Here is a 12578-nt window from a genome sequence, read left to right on the forward strand (position 1 = left end):
AATCAGCAAACACACACAGGACCTCTGTGGTAAAAAGAAAAGTCACATCCAGACTCAACAAAGTTTCACAAAGAACAAAAACAAAATGAGAAGGATGTTTGGAAAATTAAATAAAAGTTTGAAGGATTCAAGAGAAGTTTAATCCTGAACTCTGGATTTTAAGGAGCAGCTTTAAAGTAAGAGAACCATCTTAACAGAATATTATTCCCTAGGGAAACATCCTGATTTAAAAACGCCTTATATAAGTCTGCTTCTTAGTTCAGACCTGCAGGATTATTTGTGTTTTATAGAGAGCGCCAGATGAATCTGTAGCTTTTATTCTTCGTTTTTTTATTATAGATGAAATGAGAGCAGATGAGATAAGACGAGAGGAGATGAGAATATGATATCAGATCAGACAAACTATTATTGATCCCCGAGGGGAAACTGGGTCATTACAACACCAAGGAACAGAGGTGTAGCTCGCAGAGCAAAGTCAATAAATAAATGGAAATGAAAAAAGCAAATCGTAAAATATGTATCTGTCTACTTCAGTATGTTTCCATCATGTCTCGAATTTTATCTTGGGTTCAGGTTTTGACGCATTTATAGGTTTTGTCTGAGTCACGTGCATGCGTACATGCGAGCGAGCGAGGCAAGTAGGGGGTGCGATGCGTTATGACTCTAGAAATAAAAAGAAAATTGTAGAGGAAACCTCCCCGAAAGAAAGATCCTGGGTCTGAGCAGTTGAGCACAAACTCAATTAAGCGGGAGAAGAGAGATTGGATTACACACACACACTACACACACACACACACACACACACACACACACACACACACACACACACACACACACACACACACACACACACACACACACACACACACACACACACACACACACACACACACACACACACACACACACACACACACACACACACACACACACACACACACACACACACACACACACACACGGAGCTGCCCCTCTGGTAATCCATAGCCTCCTAATCTGATGCACGATGGGTGGCTGGTCTTTCTAGTAGTTTCACGCCCATAAAAAGTGATGTGCAAAGTTTCTCTTTTACAAGCTTTAGATTTAGTTTTTTATCATCTGCTACTTCTGGAACTCGCTCATATTTCTGGGAGCAGATGCAACTGCTGAGGAAGTTTATTTTCTGACGCTTGCTAAACTACCGGCAAACTTTTACCCCCTGAAAAGAAAGGTTTGCTATGTATACTACCGGCAAGGATGTAGAAAGAGCAGAGTACTTGGCTGAGAGACTTTTTTTCCAAACAGAGCCCTTCAAATCATAGCTACTGTACATGTTCATGTTAAGCCTGTTCTGTACACGAAACAATATGGAAGGATGGTGGGACATCCCCAGTTTTTAATATACTTTAAATGTCAGGGTGATGTACATGTAAGAGTACATTTAGAAGCCTCTCTGGCATCATTAACAACAGTGGGGACAAAAAGAGAAACCAAAGCAAACATTTCAGCGGGTTAAATAAGGACCGATGTTGCAGGGGTTTTAAAGGGGCCCTATTATGCTAATTGTCAGGTTCATGATTATATGTTGTGCCTCTTCTGTTCCATGTCTCCATGCTTTAATGTTCAAAAAGTGCTTTATTTTTCTCATACTGCCTGTGCTGCAGCACCTCGTTTCACCCTCTGTCTGAAACCAGAGCCCAGTCTACTCTGATTGGTTAGAAACGGCATTTATTGTGGCAGACCCTCCATGTGAACAAGAAAACAAGTTCAGGTGGTATAGGTGTCAAGTTTGGAATTGGAATCAGTGTTTCAGGTGTCGTAGGATAATTTGTTTTATATCTTAAATGCTTACAGATGCATTTATAGCTCCAAGTTATATGGTCTAATACTATAAATGATACTAAGCTTTAAATTCATTCTAGAAAACATCCAGCATCCTGTTGAGTTCAGCTCTTCATGGTGACAGCAAGCCATAACAACTTAATGTGTAATCAAGTGTGGAGGTGCCATGATGCGTGCTCCTCTAACGATGTCCGACCGTTTTTTAATCACTAAGAGAATCAGCAAGTCAGTCATTTATTTTCACAACAGGTTCAGCAGCTCTTAATGTTGAGTTTTACTTCTTAAATATTTATGTTGAATCCACTTCATTTTGCCTACTGAGAGATTTATAATAAATCCAGGTTATAAACAGTTTTCCCATAGACACATGCGCAACATTACATGGCTCTTATGTAGACTCTACAATGTATTCCACAGGACCTATCAACACTGTTTGATTAAAAGCAAGGTTGCAAGATAGAACATTGTTATTTTATTTATTTAGATAAATGAGGTTATTTCAAGTCAAATTTCTTTGTGTATTGATTCAAAACAAAATAAAAAGTTGTAGTGACTTTCAATTCAATATGTCCAGCGGTTGACCAACCACAACAGATCCAGCCAGCTTACCAATCAGAGCAGACTGGGCTCTGGTTTCAGACAGAGGGTGAAAAGAGATGCTGCAGCACAGGCAGTAGGAGACAAATAGAGAGCTTTTTGAATATTAAAGCATGTGAACATGTCACAGTAGAGGAACACAATACTAATACGAACCTGACAATGAGTATTATACAGTATGGCCTCTTTGAAAAGTGATGCAACAAAATGTACCATTAGCACAGAGTTTTTTGGAAGAGACAAAGTTAACAGACACGTACAGCTTACTACAGCTTGTTTAAAGTGAAACTTTGGTCAGGAATGTGCAACATGACGCTGGTTTTGCAGCCAGTATGCATGAAAGCTTGAGAGACAGCCTGTAATGCTGCCAACAGGACATCCTCTGACCTTTCCCCTTTCCTTCGGTCTGATGGCTCTGAAGTTACAGGAGCAGTTTCATGAAACATTATCCAGTTTTCATTTGTAACTACTAGTTGCATTTTCTGCATTCCCCCGAGGTGGGAAACAGTGATTGAGAAACTTGCTCGGGCTCAAATCCCTGGTTACACTGTAGCTGCACAGACAGAGCGTTGCTATCTGCATCACCAAACATGACTTTTACCACGGCTGAATGGGCGGCTGATGCATTATTGAAAACTCGCTCATGTGCACATGAATGTGAGGACCATGTCGGAGCTGCAGGTGAATCCCTGCACTGCGAGCCATCTTTAGCGCAATCTCCTTCCTCGTGTTCAGGAATATACGCTGAGTAAATAAATAGAATGACTTCAAAGGCTTGTTCACAAAAGGCATCTACATGTATGAATTATTTACCTTTTGTTTTGTTTGCCTGAAAGCTGTTGTTCTTTTCTCAGAGCGGCAGACTGTCGCTTGCCAGGATGTTGGTGTTTGGAGGTGAAATATGTAAGACAGAGGGGAGATGATGACGATTTGTCTGCAGCCGGCCGACTGGCAGGAACAACAAAACAGGAGCAAATTAGATTTGTCAAACAGATTTCGAATTACGCAACGTGGAATCTTCTTGATTGAATACAAATGAGTTTTGTCAGATGTGAGGAAAACCTGTAAGCTGGTTAATGAATGAGTCAGCTCCTCTAAAAGGCGACAATCAAAGAGAAGAAGCTTCTAAGATTGAATGTCGCCAGCATGCATTATGTATCGCTGCAGGCCTGCGAGGTGAAAAACAGTGTGATTTACTTTCTGTACTTTCTGTCCACCTGCATCTCTGTCAATATCATTCCTTTTTTCTCGCTTTTCTTTTGAGCCGTTCTCACACTGAATCCCTATGAGATTACTTTTGACTCAAATAGTTTCTTGAATTGTTGTCTTTCCAATGTTGACATTTCCAAATCGAAATAAATCTTAAAGTACTGTCATAGCAGGGGATAACTTTTGGCTGCACTTGTGACATGGATTTCTCATTAGAACTAATGACCTGCGGGACAGAAGAGGTGCTACTGTATAGACCAAAATGCTTCTGTTTTTGTGTTTTAACGTCACAGCGCTGTACAGTGAAACAAAAAGGCCTTGCCATTATATCACACCTGGCGTGGCCATAAACCCTTTTCTATCAGCCATTACTCTACCTCTCTAAGACATTATTTATAGTTTATCTAAAATTGCTTTCCTCTGTGGTCAGTTTTGTTCCGCCTTGGTGTCTTGAAAGCTCCGAAATATTAACTGGCGAGCTGTGCATTAACTATTCTTGACCCTCCTAAATGGGTCAACTACAGTTACTGCAGTCTAGAATAATCCAAGCAGAGGGCCAGCAGTTATTTTTACTTTGCGTTTCTGCAGCACGCCATCATGAAAAAGGGATTTGATATGACGCACTGTACTATTGTAGCTATTGTACCTAATCATATCTTCAAATGTGCCTCTGACGCATTCCTAAAGTCAAGTTATGAAGCAACCGACAAAACAATATTTTCATCTTTTACTATTATAACCCTCACTGTGGCTCCGGTAGTAATCTCTCTGTTTGCGCTGGACCGTGACTCATTGGGGCCATCTGCTTGATGATCCAGAACCCATTGCGTGCTCGATACTGATATTTGGGTGCAGGAGCGATAGCGGCTACGGCGAGGCGAGGGCAGACAGCTGAATTTATGTGCTCTGGGAGGCCAGCGATCAGCCAGTCATTTGTCATGTCTTAGCAGCAGATCCTATAATTGGACCGGAGCCATTGGGGGGAAAAGTTGAATCAATGAGATCAGTGACTAGTTTTAAATGCAGTATTTCCCTGGCCTTATGTGTGGCTATTAGCATAACAATGCTAAACCTGTGGCGGAGCACACAGTCTCCTGCTTTACATGCAGATTACTCAGCCGCTAAATAGCCTGTGTTGGTGGTCAGATGATGGATAACAAAGCAGGACTGCCATCTAAATTCATGATCGGATCGTCAGGAAGCCAAAGTCATCTCCATACCCTTTGTGTCTGCTTTGAATGTTTGCCAACGATTCGATTGGACCAGGCGTATTGGCAGACACTGCAACAGTTTTAGGTGTCCTTCAGTGGGGTAGAGCTATAACTTTGTTTTCACAGCTTGCCTCGCCAGAAATGTGCATATAATCACTCGGCCGGCATTGAAGGAAGTTGCTGAGTAAATCAATTAAATAGCAGGAAATGAATGCATTTGAATACATTTCGGTAAAAAGTTATTCTGCAAAACAGGATAATCACAGCTGTTGCCCTTTCACAAACGGAAGCATTTAGTATCCTCATTGCACACAAGATCCTGAAAGCTGAGGAGGCAGCCTGAGAGGAGGCAGTGATAATGAGAAAGTTGGGAGTTAGATGTTTGTCATCAAGAAAACATCGAACAGCTTACTTTCCTCAAGCATTCCCCGAACAGGTGGTTCTGACAACTTTTTATAGAAATGTCCCTAAGTGTTAGTAACCTTTTGTATGCTTTCAGAAATAACTTTCTCTTCTGCAACGATAAACCAACACCAGGCTGAAATTACAACTGAAGCTATGTAGCCGTCTTTGATTTATAGTTTAAATATACAAATGAATTCGCATGGCACGGATCCAATTTGACAAGCCACACACTGATACACCGTATATGTCAAAGGAAAACACAACCTCAGAGTCAGGAAACATTATCCATCTGTGATGTTCAGAACACTCCAGAAGTTGTTTTGTGATAAAAGTTAAAAGGCACCTTCTTTGTTAAAACAATGATTTTAACCTGCTTCATCGATACTTACTTATGGATGTCATACAGTTTCCACATTCACACACTCCTGGAAAATGTGCCAGAGGTTGTTGTTGTGAGTACTTTTTTACGATGCAAACAGGAGAGCACAAAATAATAGTTTCCCAGACAGAAGCCTTGCATTTAGGGCTTCACAGGTGCCGATGCAGCTTTGCCTTCTGGTAGTAGAGTTAATACCCTGGAATTGTAAATTGCTCTTTTGGCAGCATCTTCAACTTCATTTCTTTACTTGAAAACAAAAAAACACCTACTCTCAATTAAATCATTTTATCAGACAACAATACATTAAATCAGATTTAGGGCAAAAGTTAGCATTGCACTGGTTCCCTCAACAAATAGCCAATATAAATGTTTTATTATATTTTGAATTATTTGATTGTTATTGCGTACAGCCTTATGGTTTTTAACATGGAGTCTCATTTAACCTCCTGTTAGCAACTGCCTTTTTGAGATGTGTAAACTCCCCAAAATTCACAAGTGATTCAATTCAAAGATTCAAAGGCTTTATTGTCATATGCAAAGTAGCTACATAGATAGATATGGCAATGAAAAACTAATGTCCCAAGCTCCTCCAACAATGCAACATAATATATATAGTCAAAAAAAAAAAAAAAAAAAATAGTGCATGAAGAAACAGAGAACAATAGAGTAGAATACAAATAGTGCAGGTTACATTGCAAGACCATTGTGTAATGCAGATGAAGTAAACTATATACATGTCAGAAACATTTATAATTCAATAAGCTAAATAATGCAGAGAATGTTGTAAATGAACAATTACCAAGTGGTATTAACTGACGATTATAATCTATAAATCATTTGAGCATCTGCCAACCACATACTTTATTTCTTATTTAATCTAACCAAAACCCCATTCCCTTGACTTCTACATAAGGGAATCAAAACAGTTTTTCTGTTTAAGCACTTTGAAATCGGAGGTTTACCAAAAACAAATTCAATTTTGGTCAAGAATGAACTTTAATGCTAAACTCAGTCTGTTGGTTTGGATCCATGTATAAGTAAAACAAGGGCACCCTTTTGTTGCTTTAATGCCATTTTAGGCATGACAAAAGCAGCCCTTGTATCCGAAGAATGTGTCAGGCTGCACACTTCCACGTTACAGTGTAAATATTATTGAAGCTAAAGTTAATTAGGTCAGCATCTTCTCATTAATTATTCCCTAAATTATCTGTAAGACATATAGATCAAATCTATGCAACACTCCTTCAATAGAAAAGAAGATTTAAAACATGAAACAGACTTTTTGTTAACAGAAAAATAAGGTAATGTCAAAGAAAATATTGTTAATTTCTTTGCTGTCAGCACATAATGATATTGATTTGGAATCTACTCACTCTGCTTTGCTATTACCACACATTGCATTATTGAAACCTGACACAGTAAAATGTTGTACACAGTAGACACAAATTAAAGGGCCCCAGTATGATCAGGTTGATCAGCTGTAAATATAAAGCTGTGTTGACAGAACCAGGTTTCCAGCTCAAGTGTTTTTTTGCAGCTTCTGAGTCGGCAGCTGAGCTGTTTGGTCGCTGTAAGCCATCACATCGCCAGATTGAATTTGCCTCGGTAATAGTTTTAGTTTCCAATTACATTTTGTTAGGCTGCCTTTCTTTACCATTCCCGTTTCTTGCATGGTGGAGTCTGACTAGTGTAGCTGGCAGCTCCTCAACTACGGGCCCGGTTATTGTCTGACTCTTGCTTTTGTTCTTGATTGGATTTTAATTGAATCTTCTACTTAAACCAGTGCAGGGGCAACATAGTCATCCCCTCCCTGTTTTATCCAGGGAGAACTAACTTGAGGATACAGATATTTTCAGCTTCATCCTGCTTGATTTTTTATTCAGGAACACACTTTTCACTGCTTGCTTTCAAGTGAGCATAGTGTAATGAGAGAAAGTCATAAACAACATCCTTAAAATGTAATCGATTTTAGTAGAGCTACAACAATTAATAAAGGATTTTATTGTAGCCAGCACTTTCATGTCATGTAAATGGAAAAGGAATCTAGAAAAAGGGTTTTTATTGTCTAAAACTATAACAATTACTTTTCCAATCAACATAATCCAGTTTTTGTTCGATACATACTAAGTGCAAAACTACAATTTATCCCAGGCCTGTATTACAACTTCTACTAGAATGTACTCGCTGTGAAAGTTATGGATCTATGTTTTCCTTTATGAAAGCAGAGACGTGCAGCCGCGTTGGCTGAGCTGGTTCGGTCCTTAATCATATCTGAGGCATATACTGTATCTTTCACCAGGGGAGGGGAATAAAATAAGCCCTCAAGTCCTTGGACGTTTAATCACGAATCCCAGGTGGGGGAAGGGGGGGGGGGGGGGGGGGGGGGGGGCGCTACTATACAGCTCCCCTGGGCTGGGGCTTGTCAGAAGAGCAGTTTGGAAGGGCGGGGAATTAGCAATTCAATGTTTGGTCCCCTGCCCCAGCGACTTTAAGAGGTCCCTGTTCTCAGTGAACCTGGGGTCAAACCTATTCTGCTCCAGGTCTATTCAGGAGACAAACCGTATTTGGAATTGGAATTGGGTGCAACCTCCTGAGACCTCGGCTGAAATGGCCTTGCCCTCTGAGCCGTGACGCTCAGTCCAGTCAAAGCTCAAGTCACCTGCACTGTTAGCTCCTGTGCTAATCTTACACAATGTTATTTGTAATGCTGTGTCTGAGTTTAGATACTTTAGTACACTGTATGTCCTGCACTTTGAAGACGTGTGCATTGTGTCGTACACAGCTACTATACCCTCAGCAGAAATGATGATGATAGCCACTGTTAGCTGCGCTAGTTAGCAACGATCGTTAACGGTTTCAAATCATTACAGACTACTCAATTAACCCTAAAAATCAAATGTGGCTTATTTTAGACACCAGTATTGTTGAAAGTTACTTAAAAAGTAAATGACCCACATGTTTAACTTATTATTTGTATAGTCCTGTGTTTACCGGGGCAAACGCAGTTGCACATTGTTGTGTAATTACGTAGCCAAGATGGCGGGTGTTGAGTGTGGGAAGTGTCCAGCGATCCATACGCAACTTTTTGAGTGCATCGCCACTTTGCACTTTCCACTTTGCACTGGGACGGACTTATGCACCAAAAACAGCAAATGTAAGTTCAGAAGTACGTCATGTTAGACCCAGGCAACATGAATGGTAATTAGAGAGCCCATAACAAGAAATGTATTCCTGAGAACTGTATGCACATAGATTTATTTTTAACTCCCAGTGACCTGTTAACCCAGTTTAAATCCAAGCAATTCATTCTGCTGTTACAAATAACAAATACCAGTTATTAATATCGTCTATCTAACATACCAACCGACCTAACACAAACAGTACATAGCCTACTGTTTTGTACATATGTACTCAGCACATACACATTCACAAATATCAAACAGTTGCATTTAAGACAAAATGTATTTGTATTTTCAGTTTGAAATCTCTTGAAAACCTTCTGATCACTGGTCAAATACGATGGTAGTCAATATGGAAATTCAAACATAAAGTAAAACGGATTAGAGACACAAGCAGGGTGTCAGTTCGCACCTGTTCGGTGTCAAACTTTCAGGAGATCAATTTTTTTGCGATTAGTTTTTTAATCTGTAAAAAATAGGATTTCCTCTGTGTTGTAAAAGGATTTGAGTGCTGGAGCTTTGGCTTTTGTTGTAATCCGCAGTACATTTAAAACACTTTGTATGCCCAGTATTTAAAAAGCTTTTTCTTTAGCTTAAACTTTAGAGATTTCTAAACTGAACGTTTGCTTTCACTTGGATTTAATTTTGCTAAAGTTTTACACTCAACCACTTTTCCCAAAATAAATAATTTCTGGGTAGCCTGCAGTTCTACTGTTCTGGTCCAGACAGAAGGATTTTCCATTTATTTAGTTTGCTTTGAACTTCTTTGCCCTCACAGGGGCAATCTGATAGAAAGCTATCTGATAAAGAAAAGATTGCTACCACTTTGGAGAGCTTTGCTGACTTGTAGTGAGATTGGTTGGTTCAGTGGAACTAGGCTGAAATGTTTATGGTGTGGATGTCACGCTGGCCCTTTCATGGTTACTATATGGAAGATACTTTGTACTTAAAGTTCGGAAATGGCCCGGGGCATGTAACCTTGGGCTGGCAATTTTTTAAATACAAATAGAGAGTGAAAGGGTATATTCATTGTGACAAACTGATCCCTCTCTATCCTGGATAGCTCTGCAGTCAGAACACATTACCTGAGACCAATCCCCTTCCTGTAATAGTGCAACCGTAAGTGCCTGGCACAGTGAATCTTGTTTTAGTTTCCTCTGTGTACCTTATCTTTACTGAAATGACAAAAAGACAGAGTGAAGAAATCTGAATCAGTATCTAGATCTGTGTCCTGCATTTGATTATTTTTGCATTCACCTTTAAATTAAGTTTGATTTTATACCTAAATGCACCATGTAATTATCCTGCGACTTGTTGCACTTTGTTGACCTTCATTCCCCATCAGATGTTGTTTGGTTTGATCAAAGGCCAACTTGTGTCCATATTATGCTCAGAGTTTAAAGGCAGTTCCGGTTAATTCACTTGTGATTTGTAGCATTGGTTCATGCTACATACAAATGCCCTCCTTTTCACCTGAATTCCTCAAGGAGCCGTCCTGGATTTCCTTAAGTTTGCAGTAAGAATAACTGATAGAGTCTTCTGAATCTTGGAACCTAAAAAACGGCAGCGACCGGTTGACACCCACATTCTCATTATTTCTAAAGGACGCATATCCTCCCCTGAGCTGAAACATGAATATGTCAAGTGGTTGCCTATGACACATTTGCCCTTACATAGGGGCATACAATTCATTACACATCAGGCTACAGCGGTGCAGGGATGCACTCCCACAGACATGCATTTAAAACAATTTAAACACATAAAGAGCTAAAATCCCCTTACAGGGAAGATGTAAACTTAGACCCTCTCTCCAGGAGTGGCTTTCCTCACAGCTGGCTGCTTTTCATAATTGCATTTTCATTCTTTGATGTTCTAATTTATGTCGGTGTCTGTCTTTCAACATGACCTATAGCTACTCCTACTGTACATTTCACTGCCTTCTTTCAGCTTGACTTTATCTCGTACCTTAACTAAATTACTAGGACAAGTTCCTTTTGGAAATTAAGATTAGCACTTTTAAGAGAAATTCTAAAGAATGATTTAGTATATTTCAAAGTTTACATCAGCATTAAAGGATAATATAAGACATCAGACAGGTCACCTTTTTGGAAACACCTTTTGAGTGGCTTCAAATGGTTTCGGTAGACACATGGCACGCTCTTAGGTCTTCTAGAGCAGTGGTTCTCAACTGGTGGGTCGCGACCCAAAACACAAACATAAGTTTCTGTGAATATTCGTACAAGTAGCATCCAGTGGTGTGACTTTAATATTCCAGTAATATTTAGACTTTTATATTACCACTTTTTGTCATTGCCAAAAAGCTCTACATACTTTACATTGTGGCTTTAAAGATGATTATTGGCCAAATTGCAATTATTATTAAGGCCTTATATATATATAAATTACATGTTAGACACTTTTATCCAAAGCGACTTACATACTCAATACTGTGGGCAATCCCCACAGGAGCAATGTGGGGTGAAGTGTCTTGCCCAGGGACACAACGACATGCTGACTACAGTGGGGTTTGAACCTGTGACCCCCTGATCCCAACACCAACGCACTAGCCCACTGCGCCACAGCCTCCCTATATAATTATTTTAAGCAAGTTTAGGACCCAGATGCACAGCCAGGAAACATACATAGATCCAACAACATCGGGTGTCTTGTTTACCCTTTTAAAGCCTCTTGGGTAATCGTTACACGGCACTATTGGCAACTTTAACGCCAAAGTTTCCTGTCCTTAAAGTTGTCTGCTTTGGTTTCCGTCTCAAATGGAGCAAATACTCTGCATTTAACAGATACCCCCTGCTTCGATGTGTCCACTCATGGGCACAGCTGCACGTGGATATTGCTGTCATGAGTGGGTAATTAATCATCTGGCTAAAACTGATTTATGACCTGTAAGATGATATATCTGAGCATATGCAGGATGAAATATTGATTTCGTTTTGGCTTAAAGCTAGCCATAAGACATTGTCAGCTCTGTGTTATGAGTTATTGACAAATACCATGCAGACTCAAGGGTGCAGCGAAGTGATCTTGAGCTTTTCTGCCTGTTTTGCCCTTTTTCATTGTGTAGTTGGTGCTTAAGGGTTTTACTCAACACCGAAGCAGTTTCACTCCACCTGCAGCTGTATTCCATCAGCGTTTAACAGCCTTAGGTAAAGAGGATAAGAGTTTAAGTGTACATTTTTTTGGTGGTACTCACATTTTGTAAACTAGAGCAGGAAAACCTTATTCATTTATCATGGACCTACAAACTGATGCAATGTGTGGAAGCAGTTTTGATTCAATTGAATATGAAACTTTTGTCTGTTCTACATTGTCAAGTGGAGAGAAATCATCAGAGGTTTTAGAAGGGGAAAAAAATAGACTTATGTTTAATTACTTAAGACTTAACTTGTTAACTCACATTATATGCAAGTAAGAAAAAAAAACATCAATCACATTAAAATGCACGCAGGGATCTTTATGTTAACTGTCATTTGACTCTGTTGTCAACATTAAAATGACATATAGGTGTGCTTGGATATTAGGGTGGTCCTTACAATTTAAAGTCGGGAAGTCTAAGCTCCAACCCCAATAATTCATTCTATTAGTCAAGAAAACTCTCCTGGGGAATTTCCTCAATCTGACAACATTTACCCCTCCCTCATCAACCTTGAAGTTTAGCCTCAGTTGCAGCACCGTGGCTGAATGAATTCTGGGGGTTGGAGCTTAGACTTCCCGACTTTCCATTTTAAGGACCACTCTACTGAGGCTAAACTTCAAGGT

The 12578-nt window shown here is 39.7% G+C and overlaps 1 protein-coding gene across 2 annotated transcripts in view; it reads left to right on the forward strand.

Annotated features, from left to right (window-relative positions):
- fras1 (Fraser extracellular matrix complex subunit 1) overlaps window positions 1-12578 on the forward strand; it is a 315805-nt gene that overhangs the window by 77262 nt on the left and 225965 nt on the right. The window lies entirely within an intron of this gene.

Source organism: Gymnodraco acuticeps, unplaced genomic scaffold (assembly GCF_902827175.1).
Source record: "Gymnodraco acuticeps unplaced genomic scaffold, fGymAcu1.1, whole genome shotgun sequence".
NCBI classification, from domain to species: Eukaryota; Metazoa; Chordata; class Actinopteri; order Perciformes; family Bathydraconidae; genus Gymnodraco; species Gymnodraco acuticeps.